We start from the raw sequence: 12,075 nt of genomic DNA on the forward strand, positions 1-12,075 counted from the left end.
ATGACCACTGCTGGGGGAGTCACCCAGGCAAAGAGACACATTATCCCAGTCTTACAGCTGAGGAACCTGAGGCAATGGTTGAGTGACTTGCCCTAGGCCACCCAGCTAGTCAAGGCCGTGCTGTGAACTGCAGGGAACTGTATACATTTTCCAATAACCTCTCAAGGTACCATATACATTGGCCAAAGAGATGCCTCGGCATAATAAGGGAAGGCAGGAGGTGGTGAGAAGCCAGGATATTCCTCTACCTCTATGTTAGGAGGCATCTCCTCTGTGCCTCCAAATCCTACCAGAAAGCTGCTTCATCAATGGTCCTAACTTCCACCAAACAGGTCTGCCATGACCTGTTGGGTGCTCCATATCCTAAGGTTTGGAGATATTATCTCCATCCTCCTTCAGCCCCTCTGGTCCTAGGGAAGAGTAAGAAGCAGGTGGGGCTAGTTAGGGAGAGATAAGTAGGTGGCTATGGGATCAGGCTTACAAAAGTCCCCAAAATGTGGAGGTGAAAGTAAACCCGAGATAAATAAACCAGATCATCTTGTCCCAGGTGTCAGAGGTGGGGTCTTGTTAGAACAGCTACTTATGACTGACAGAAAATCACCAGACCCTAAAAGGGAAATGGGCCATTAAAGAGGTTATCACCAGTCCTTACTCAGTGGTGATATCAATAGAGACATTAAAAGGATTTAGGTTCCCTGGTTGGCTTTCAATAAAAGACCAGCCCTACAAGCCCCCATTGACAACCCTGTTGGGACCCCTCTCACTCCTGAGAGCTCTCTCTGTACCCTTGGTTACTAAATTTCTATCACTTCACTCACTCTCCTTTGTCCAGGAGATTCGTTCTTCGACTCCGTGAGACAAGAACCTCGCTCATCCTGCTTCAGGGACAGTAGTGCCTTTCTGCTGTTGCAAATTCTGAGGTGACTCACCATACATTTGGCTTCTTAGCTCTCTTAAATAACTGTCTATATTGAGTTCTCCCCATTTGAGGTTCTTAAATTTTTTACAGTTTCTCTGGTTGGACCTTGATTATACTCAAAGTCCATGCTCAACATTCACAATATTCAAGTCCTGTTAATTCTGCTTATGATATTACGGTATTGTCACTAGCTAGAACAATGCTTTGCTCTACAGTGTCCTCCTGTATACCTCATCAACATCCCAAAATGTAGCATAAAGTAGGATCCTTGAGACAGTGGTGGGGGGTTGCACATCAATGCCAGCTTGTCATGGTCTCTTGTTGACCTGTTCTCTCTCATAATCCTGTATGTTTCCACTGTAGGTGTATGGTTTTTTGTTGTTGTTGTTGTTCCTTATACTTTTTATTTAAAATATCTTTACAATTGACATATGTATTATTTGTAAAGGGGAGAATCCAGTGTTTTCAAGGGAGAGAGAAAATCATCTGGATTAGTAAAATAGAAACTTCTCACTCAAACTCTATTTCAGGCTTATATGGACCAACATCATGAAAATTAGTCTGTTATGTTTAATTGTGAGTTTAATTTGCTTTAAATTCAGGAAAACCTGTAACTTCATCCACAGGGGAGAATGGACGACAGCAGTTAACTACTTTACAGGTTGGACTTTGTGCTTACATACACCTACAGTGTATCTAGCACTCTGATTTATCACCGCTATTTTAGATTAATTTTTCTACAAAATAATGTAAGCAAGGAAACAGGAAAAAGAAAACCTGTCTCCAGCTATGTAACCATAGATTATCTTTACTTCCAGAAAGGTAGCAAACTGGAGGCCTCTAGTTGGGGACCATCCATGGGGGTACTTTGTTTTGCAGGTGAATTAGGCCTCCAGGGAGGTATTAAAGCACAGCTGAGCATGTGGTCCCACCTGCCCTGCTTTGTGCCTTGATAATGTTTGCAGAGTTCCTGTGGGCATCTGAGCTCTGCCTTCCTGCTTTAGGAGATACTGTCTTCCCTCCAAACCCAAATCAGAGAGCTACTTCTCTCTGGGCTAGGAGAAGCAGAGGCTTAATTTCACACAGGCTAACTGGGTTGTCTGTTTTCACCAAATCATCCAGTGTGGACAAATATCATCTTTGCTAGCCAACTCTTGTATCATCTTTGCTAGCCAACTCTTGTCCCTTCTTTGCACGCTTCCCCTTGCCTTTCTGTTGATATTTTCCCCCTCTTTTTTTGGTACAGCAGATAGAGCACAACAGAAAAGTGCTCACAATACAGTGAGAGGGGTCCCAATAGGGTTGCCAATGGGGATTTGTAGGGCTGGTCTTTTATTGATACAGTAATAGCATAAGCAGAAGAATTAACAGGACTTACATATTGTGAGTGTAGAGCATGGCTTTGCTAGCCAAAGATGACACGAAGTATTTGTCCTTCTTGGCATTTTTATATCTAGCAGACATGAACAAAGATTGTCCTTCCTTCAGCTTCTGGTAAATGCCCCTGTATTGTGAACACTTTATTTTCTGTTGTGCTCTATCCACTGTACAAAACAAAAGGGGGGGGGATATCAACAGAAAGGCAAGGGGAGGTGTGCAAAGAAGGGACAGGAGTTGGGCCTGAGTGTCTCACCAGGAGTCACAGGATGTGGTTGGGTTGATGGGGTGGGACAGAGAGTCAGAGCCACCACCTAGATGGTGAAGCATAGAGCCAGTTAGGGAGCAGTGAATAGTCTAGTTTGGCCAAAGTCAAGCAGACGAGACTGTGGACAGGTTTGCATTTGATTGGAGAGATATGCCGTGGATTTATGAGAAACTAGATCTAGGATTTAATTTCTCAAGCATGCTGACCACCCACTGACAGCTCCTTCAAGAAAGGCTGAGGGGAAGGGTTGAGAATGCTGTGCACATACAATCCGGCCAATGAGCCTGGTGGTAACTCTTTCCCAAATTCTTGTGTCATAAAGGGATTTACATCATCTTTCTGCAAACGGTGTCAGTAATGGCTCTGGGAGCTCAGCCACTGTGAGGTGGATACTGATGCCCAGGCACCTTCACTGGGTCCCCTGCTCCTCTACACCACAGCAGGAATGTGGTTCTCTAGCAGCGAGACACAGTCTGGAGGAAGAAGGTCTCGGAGAGGCGCTGCCAATTTTCTCTGCCCAGAGGCTGTGATTTGGGGAACAAAGGCAGGAGGGAATGTGGTAAAATTAACTTTCCTGACAACCTGCAGCCCATCGACGACTCCTTGAGACAGGCAAAGTGTGACATTCCTCCAGGAACACCAACTGTCTTCAAATGAATGCCTTAGCTTGAGGATAGCCAGACCTCCAGGATCCTGTGAGTCTCCTTTAACAAATGCAAGTCTTTTTGGAAACTTCCCGTTGTCTTTACCTTCCCTGGTTCCAAAGAGCCACTGCTCACAACCCCAGGGCAGCTCTTTCTGCCCAGGGGTCCTGTTCTTTCTCAGGAATTCTTTCTTGGCCGAGTCTCCAAACCCCAACATTTCCACATCAGCTGTGCCAAAATTCTGACTCAGAGCCTGTTGGGGAGGCCAACTGAGCATACCACCTCTGCCGTGGTCTCACACTGAGACTCACTGAGGCCCTGGATATCATCCACAAATTAAAATTGAGGCAGGAGAGCGAGGTTCTTGTCTCATGGAGTCAAAGAATGAATCTCACAGACAAAGGAAAGCAAGTAAAATGATAGAAGCTCAGTAAGCAAGGATCCAGAGAGAGCTCTCAGGAGTGAGAGGGGACCCACAGGGCTGCCCACGGGGGCCTCCAAGGACAGTCTTGTATTTAGGACTGACCAGGGAGCTTGTGGCCTTATCATCCTTGTGATGTCTTGGTTTGAGTAAGGACTGGTGATAATATGTTTAATGGTTTCCTGCTTTTTAGGGTCTGGTTATTCTTTCTTGGTCACAGGAGATTGTCATAATAGAAGACCCCCCCCCCCCCGTTTAAAAAAAAAAAACCCAACCCCCTTCCCCACCTAGGCCAGGGTGGTCTGGAGTGTTCCCTTATCTCTGATTTCCTTAACACTCTGTATTTTAGAGATTTCTGTGAGCCTGATCCCGTAGCCCCCACCTCTCTCTCCCTCCCTAGCCCTGCCTGTCCCTTACTCAACATCATCCTACACTGCCATTTCTAATCCTCATTTCTTTAGATGCAGAATAAATTGCTTTGAAGAGACGGTGCTGCTTTTCTACTTTCCCCACATCCAAGGTTTTACCTTCACATAGCCATGGCCATTTCCCCATTCTTCCTAAACTGGACCACTCTAGTCCAGCCAGGATCCCGGGCTCCCCATCATTGCCCATGCTGAGGGACCATCCCTCAGGATGTTACTCATGGGTCTAGCAGACCCAGGGAGATGCTTAGCTCTGGGGAAGGGAGAATAAAATAAAGTGAGTCCATATCCACATTCCGCACGAACTCTCCTCAGAGAGACCCTGTCATTGCTTCCTTGGGTTGTAAGTCCAAATCCCCCCAAATTACCCTCCTTGACTGTCCTTTGAGTGGGTGCCAGGTTCACCTGATGCCATCTGAGAGTGTTATGAGAACAAGAAGAAATGAGAGTCCTTGTGTGGTAAAATGGAACCTCTCAGGAGACTAGAGTTAGAAGATTGTGTTGTGTCCAAAGGGAAGCCCTTCACCAGAGCCTGCTGTGTGCTGTGCTGGAAGCGCCTTGTGGCCAAGTTCCTGGGCCCACCACCTTCACGTTATATTCAGGGAGGGACTTGAAGGGTGGGCTCTTCCACTTGTGCACACACCCAGGTCAACTCCTGCAGGAAAGAGAAGAAAATGTCTTCTGAATGAATACAGCTTTTTTTTTGGGGGGGGGGGTTGGATGGCTCTTCCTAGCTTACATAACTTGATGATACCCTTTCAGAGAAAGAAAACACCCAGATGGTCCAGAAGGCACAATTTTAGTCAAAGATGTAAAAGAGCTATACAGGGCTCTAAAAATTAATTCTTCCCAGCTAATGGGGATAGAAGGAAAGAGGAACAAATCCTCTCCCTAGTGGGTCACCATGTTCCAGACTCTCCCTTGAATTTTTCTTCTTTTCACTTATTCTTATTTCCCCCTCTTGGTTAAGAGGAAGTTTTTCTCCTTCCTTGGCTCCTCTCTCCATGCTCTTTGAACCCACTGCTTTTAACCACACACCATTACGTAAACCCTTCTTTCACCACTCTCTTACTCTTGGCTCCTTCACTGTAGTCCACACTCACACTCAATTCTCTATTTAAAAATAACCTGTAATTGACCCTTCTTCTCTCCTTAAACCATTATGTCACCCTCTTCTTTCATTCGTTACCAAATTTCTCAAGAGTGGTCTGTGCTCATGTGGCCTCCTGTGCCCTCCACCCATTGCTCTCCAGTTGATTGCTTCCTGGTATCTGTCTCAAGAAATTCATTCCAAATAGAATGAAATGGGGTTGGTACTAGCATTTACCCAAATAATGAGTGGAAAGAATTAAGGTGGTGATACCCCCAGGCACTGAAGGGAGACGTGCTGTGGAGAGAGAGCCAAGCTGAAGAGAGGACACCTTTTAGCAGGCTCAAACTAGTTCAGGAATTTGAAGCCTTAGCAGTGATGTGGTGCTGTGTGCCTTTCCCAGAGCCTAAAATCACACCTAACAAGGTAGGGGATGAATCTCCTGACTCCTGAGGGCAAAATCAAGAAGGGATTAAGTACATAAAGATTCATATGAAAGGCTACCGGACCATCCTCCTACCTATCTGTCAGCAATTTTTTATTTCCAAATGGAATGATGTGTGTATGATGCATTACTTTCTGTTTATATCTTTTACACTCTAATCAGATTCTTTGACTGCATTTCATGCTCAGTCCCAGTGAAAACTCATCACATAGCAACTCTTGCGACAGGCCTACATGGTCTGCTGCCTGCTTCTTTGGGAAGGACTTTTAGGGTATAGGTGGCTCTTAGAACTCATCAGTGGGTTGGGGGCTGGGATGGAGGAAGAGCTGTACCCAAAGGCAAGAGGTGGTACCGCAGGGGAAAAAAAATTAAAAACCTAGGACTCCTGCCACTATTAGGTAATCAGAACCAATGTTTTGAAATAAATCTATCAGCTGCAGTTGCCATAGGCAATGGGAAACCATCAGATGTTTCATAAATAACGAGTGGCATCTACGGAACTGTCATTATGTCCCTAGTGGATGTACATGTTTGTAACTGGCACTTTAGTGCATTTTTGTGACAAAAAGGTGTGTGGTCATTATTATAATCTATATTTTTATATTATAATCTATAAACCTATTTTTATATAATCTACATTATAATCTATAAGGAAATTGAGGCTAAGAGGAATGAAGTAACTTAGTACAGTTCAAGTTTGGAGCCTTGATCCGTCAGGTTCACAGATTATGTTGAATTACGGTCATGCCACTCTATCACTTGAGGTCATTATAACTATGGGTTTTTGGTTTGTTTGTTTGTTTGCTTTTATTTACATTCCAGTTAGTTAACATACGGTGTAATACTAGTTTCAGGAGTACAATTTAGTGAACCACCACTTACATATAACTCTCCGTTTTTTTTTTTCCCAAAGGTTTCATGAGTGGGGTTTCCAGTAGAAAAGTGTATGATGCTATGAGGTAGAAAAGAATGCAACAGGACTGAGGGAAGTGAAGCCATGCCTCACCCACTTGACCCAGACTACAGAGCTGCTTCTGCTTTGATAATTCCCAGATAAGTGTCTATGGAAGTGTTCATCATGGCATTTATGATGCCAGAGCATCGAGTGAAATGCAAGCAAATGATGAATTTGGCATCTCTATTTCAATTTCCTCTTCTGTATTAAAAAAGGGGGGGGTTGGTTGCATGAATAAGGAAGCAACAAACTTTTTTCTGTAAAGGGCTATGCAGTAGAAAAGTATGAGGTTTTGCTGATCATAGTTTCTGTTGTAACTACTCAGGCCTGCAGGTGTGGTGCAAAAGCAGTCACAAGCAATATGCAAACAGACGGGGGCATGGCTTTGTTTTAATAAAACTTTATTTCTAAGAACAGGTAGTAGCTGGCTTCAGCCAGTGCACCATGGCTGGTGGACCCCTGGCTTGCATTTGTGAGACCATGAGAGCTGAGATGGCCTCTGGCGATTCCTAGCTTCTAGTATTCATGTTCTTGTGTCATCCCCTCTTTTTCCTTGTGGACTAGCCTTATTGACTCATTTCTAACACATGGAGTAACGCAGTAGTGATGGATGCCACTTCTGGGCTTAGGTTATAAAGAGACAATAGATTCAATTTTGGGTGCCCTCTTCTCTCTGACTTGCTGACTTTGAGGGAAGCTAGATGCCATATTTACGGCTGTCCTATGGAGAGGCCCATCTGTCAAGAAACAAAAGGAAACTTTTGGCCAACCCAGCAAGGAATTTAAGAGACCCTTAATCTAACAGCTTTCAAGGAATCTACTTCTGCCAACGGCTGCTTGAGTGGGCGTCACAAAACGGATCCTTCTCTGCTGAGCTTTCAGATGAACTACAGCCGTGGCTAACAGCTTGACCAGAACTTCGTGAGTCCCTGGATCCAGAAACGCCAGGCCAAGCTGTGCACAGTTCCCACAACCCACAGAAACCCAGATACTCAACATTTGCTGTTGTGCAATGGGTAACTACTACACCGAGGTCGAGGAGAAACATTACAAGACATTCAGAGGCCTGTGTTCTGGGGCCAGGGTTTGTGTGAATCGAATTTAGGTACTTACCCATCTGGGCAACATTTAAAGGAGTAAAGATGGGGCACCTGGGTGGCTCAGTAGGTGAAGCATCTGCCTTTAGCTCAGGTCATGATCCCAGGGTCCTGGGATCCAGCCTCACATCAGGCTCCCTGCTCAGTGGGGAGTCTGCTTCTCCCTCTGCCTCTGCCTGCAGCTCCCCCTCCTTGTGCTCTCTTTTTCTGTCAAATAGATAAATAAAATATTTTAAAATACAAAAAGAATAAAGGAGTATTCTATATAAAAATCCATATCTCTGGCTTCGTTAGAAAAACTTAGTGATTTTCACCACTAGGGCCCACGTTCCTACATGGGAACGTCAAGGTGTATCCAAAGATCTCTTGCCCCTTCCCATAGAACAAAAGCCCCCTAAGTCAGAGCCCCCACTTGTTATCTTTCACTGGTTTGTCGCACTTCTTCGAAATGCCTGGCTCTGATGAGTCTGATTTGCTTTGAGATCTTTCCTGTAATAGAACAAAGGTGTTCTCTTACCTCCCGGTCATGTCTTGAGTCTGGAACATTGGCCCTTTGTGCGATGCTGGCTGTGTCACACTGCCCGTGCCCACAAGTTCTGCTGCACGGGCCTCAGGGAAGGCCCAGCTCAGAGCCTGGGCATGAGGTACGAGTGGTTTGCCTCTGCGCCTGTCCTTCGCTCTCTCTTCCCTTCCACATCTGGAAGACCTCTCCTCCCTCGCACAGCCTTTAAGGAAAAACACTCTTCGGCACTCAGGTGTGTGCACACACGCACCTACACACAATTGTAGAATTCACTGTCACTCAGAAGCTACATTTCCCTATATTCCCTGTTCTTGACATATAAGAACTAGAACAACTTTTCCTTCTTCCACCTCATGCAAAACCTCACTGCCCCTCTTACCTGATGTCATTTATCTCTGACACAGTCTCTGTGAACCCTTAACTCTCTTCCCTTTCTCCACCCGCCTCCTCCCCTTCACCTTCTTCAATCGCATGGTCTCTATTTTTCTGTGTTGCCTGTGTTTGGATTCTCACTCTTTTGAGTGTCAGGTACTATCAGCTCATTAAAAGCACAGTCTACCTCAGATATGGATAAATGTACCTACTGATTTAAACTACCATGACTCAAAATTTATCTTGTGTGGAGGACATATTTGTGTTTGTGTTATAAGAATTTCACAAGATGCATGTTTTAGGTAACACTCTGGCCTTGGGCCAAATCTTGGCTTTAGCATGCTACTTAGGTACACATAGCTCAGGACACCTGCTCAGACCTGCCTACCCAGCTACGGAACTTGTCCACCGGACGACAATGTATCAAAACTGGGGTGTGAGGAGGGGAGGACTAGCAAAGCTGTTGTCACACGTAGTACATATTTGAGAAAAATAACTTAGATAATGGCCTGGATTTTATTTCTCCTGGAGACTGACATTTGGCGACCACCCTCCCTTGTGTTCATAGCGCTGTGAACATCATGGCTCACTGGACAAGGGAGACCGGGTGGCCAGGACGGGGCGCGCAGCTTTCCAAAGGGCTAGCGTTGCTTCCGTCAGTTCCCTGTAGCTTCTTGGGAACTAGATTTTCTTCTAGAGAATTGGTGCCGAGAGTCACAGTTTGCCTTGTTCAGTTCCCCGACATTTTTTTTTTCTTTTTTAAGATTTTATTTTATTTGGGAGGGATAGGGATCCCTGGGTGGCGCAGCGGTTTGGTGCCTGCCTTTGGCCCAGGGCGCGATCCTGGAGACCCAGGATCAAATCCCACGTCGGGCTCCCGGTGCATGGAGCCTGCTTGTGTCTCTCCTCATTCTCTCTCTCTCTCTCTCTCTCTCTCTCTGACTGTCATAAATAAATAAATAAATAAATAAATAAATAAATAAATTTATTTGGGAGAGATAGAGAGAGAGCGTGAGAAGTAGAAGGAGCAGAGGGAGAGGGAGAAGCAGGATCTCCCTGAGCAGGGAGCCCAAGGAGAGGCTCCATCCCAGGACCCTGGGATCATGACCTGAGCAGAAGGCAGACGTTTAACCAATGGAGTCACCCAGGTGCCCCCTTTACTGACTTAATATTTGCCTCTTCCTTGGACAGATGTGGAAGCTCCAAGTATGAGCCTGCAGACCCACAACATAGCTGCACCCACTTTTTCAACAAACAAAAACGATGCATTTCTTCATACTTTGGAGAGAGTTTCTTACAAAGAGGAAAACCCTTTCCTCTAGTGTGAGAGATCTATTTCTATTTTTCTTTCTACCTGGGCAAGTAAGCAAGACGGCTATTCATTCTCCTCCCCCCCTTATTTTATTTGCTCTTCTTTGAAGTTCCCAATGTTCCCAATGTGCCCTCCTCACCTTCTCCAGGAGGACAGACCCGCTGGTTGGATCCTGATTGGAAGAATCCAGCTTCACTTCCTGGGACAAGAAGGGAGGGGAGATGCTCTTCCCTGATCCCAGGGAGCCTCGAGGTGGAGCAGGGCAGAAACCAAATGCTGCTTTGTTGAACAATGAGCTCCTGACTCGACGGAAGTGAGAAACATCTTAGCAATTAGGGAACTGTGTCCTTCCTCCCTCTGAGTTAAGCCTGCGTCGTCCTGAAACGCTGATGTCTGGCCTGGGGAGCCGTGTGTCTAACAGGGTCAGGAGCTAGAGACTAGCTGTGCGCACTTCCCCTGCAGGCACCCACGAGCCAAGCCTGAGGTGTGCGGCCACCCACACCTTCCTCGGGAAGCCCAGCCCCTCCCAGCTTAACGTTCTCTGGAGCACAAGTGTCCCCAGTCTCCCTGGTTGTCCTGTTGCTGCCCAAGGGGCCCGTCCAGCATGTTCCAGGGAATGGGAAGAGGTGATGGGTGGAAAGAGGGACACCCCTCATTGTAGGTAGGATTGGGGGAGAGCTTGAGGGTGGGCGGGAGGATGACGAGCTGGGTGCAGGAGACTGAAGCTGGAGTGGGAAGAGTACAGTGGAGTAAGACTCCCTTTTTAGTTGTTTATTTTTTTATTATTTTTTAAGATTTTATTTACTTATTCATGAGAGACAGAGAGAAGGAGAGACACAGGCAGAGGGAGAAGCAGGCCCCAAGCCCAATGTGAGACTCGATCCCGGGACCCCAGGGTCACGACTTGAGCCACCCAGGTGCCCCAAGACCTGCTTTTTAAAGGATCTAAGCGAAGGGACTTTCCTTCTGGAATGTGGGGAAAACATTAATTTGCCAGACTTTAATTTTTTGCCTTTCTCTGGTAAAAATTCTAGAAACATGAGTAAAATATCCTATTGGTACCTGAAAGGTCCATTGCAAGAGCCTAAGGGGGTCAGCAGGAGCATCGGTGAAGGGAAGGGCCTGGAGGCCCATGACCCCCCCAGCTGTGTGCTTGTGCTTGTGTGCATCCCCCGGGGCGTGGAGGGGACAGCAGCAGGGACCACGGCCAAGGGGCGCTGCGTGCCGGAGGGACACCCTGGGTCTCAGCCCTGAATGCACAGCAGCGTCACCCAGGACCTTCACAGAAGCAGCGAAGGACCAGCCGGATCCCTGCAGGTGGTGCCTGGGGCGTGATGAGTAACTTGGAAACGCTGCCCGCACGGCACCAGGAACCACTGCTCTAGAGGAAGACGGTTTCCCAAGGGGAGGCCACTCCCCTGGCTTAGGGACACACCTCACCTGTGGCTGCTCACCACCTGCACGCCTCCACGTCCCTCCCTGTGGCGACACAGGGACAACGATCAAGTGAAATGTGCAGCTTTTCCAGTTCCTTCGGTCATGTTCACCTGTGACAGGGACCGCACCCAGCAGGGAGCATCACCCGACACCCAGCTCTGTGAGTCACTGCGACTCCAGCTCCTCCGACTCCAGCTCCTCCGCGAGGCAGGTGTGAACCAGGGCGCTCCGGGCTGCTGCCCGCATGGCCTGTCCGCTGGGCCTCTGCTCCCTCCCTCCGGGGTGTGAAGCTGCATCCCTGGTGCCTCGGGTGGACGCCCTCCTGCCCTTCCTCCCCGTCATCCTGCCTCTGCAGGCTTTGTGCACATGGAGGGAGCTGTGTAGACAGCCAGCTCCTCCTCCAGAGGCAGAGTCAGTCTGGAAGGCTGGTCTGATCACCCTTCAAGATGCCATCGAGTGGGTTCATCCTTAACTTCCTTCATTTCTTCCTCTACCCTTCCTCCCCCTGCTCCCCAGACACACTCACTCTCTCACTGGTCATTTACCATCACTATGTTCCATCTTCTGTGGGATCCAGTTCTGCTGTAGAGGGCCCCATTCCCCCTGGGGACCCAGAGCCGCCACCCCCAGCTCCACCAACTTCGAGTCTGTCCTCTTCCCCATCTGTGCACCTGCTGTACAGACCCACCCCGTGCCCTGAGAGCTGCTTCCCTGCGTCGGCTGCCCTGGCAGGTGGCTCTGGTGCTTGCACCCACCTGCCCCCTCCCACCCACTGTCGGAGCTGCAGAAG

The 12,075-nt window shown here is 47.5% G+C and overlaps 1 long non-coding RNA gene across 1 annotated transcript; it reads right to left on the bottom strand.

The window, feature by feature from the left end:
• Positions 1 to 7,775: 7,775 nt before the first annotated feature.
• Positions 7,776 to 10,272, bottom strand: LOC129516197 (uncharacterized). Its single transcript, XR_008665710.1, has 3 exons — positions 9,988 to 10,272; positions 8,159 to 8,414; positions 7,776 to 7,848 (listed from the first exon to the last, which is right to left on the bottom strand). It is a non-coding gene; the product is annotated as an uncharacterized LOC129516197 (long non-coding RNA).
• Positions 10,273 to 12,075: the final 1,803 nt, after the last annotated feature.

This window comes from Nyctereutes procyonoides, unplaced genomic scaffold (assembly GCF_905146905.1).
Source record: "Nyctereutes procyonoides isolate TBG_1078 unplaced genomic scaffold, NYPRO_anot_genome, whole genome shotgun sequence".
Taxonomy (NCBI): domain Eukaryota; kingdom Metazoa; phylum Chordata; class Mammalia; order Carnivora; family Canidae; genus Nyctereutes; species Nyctereutes procyonoides.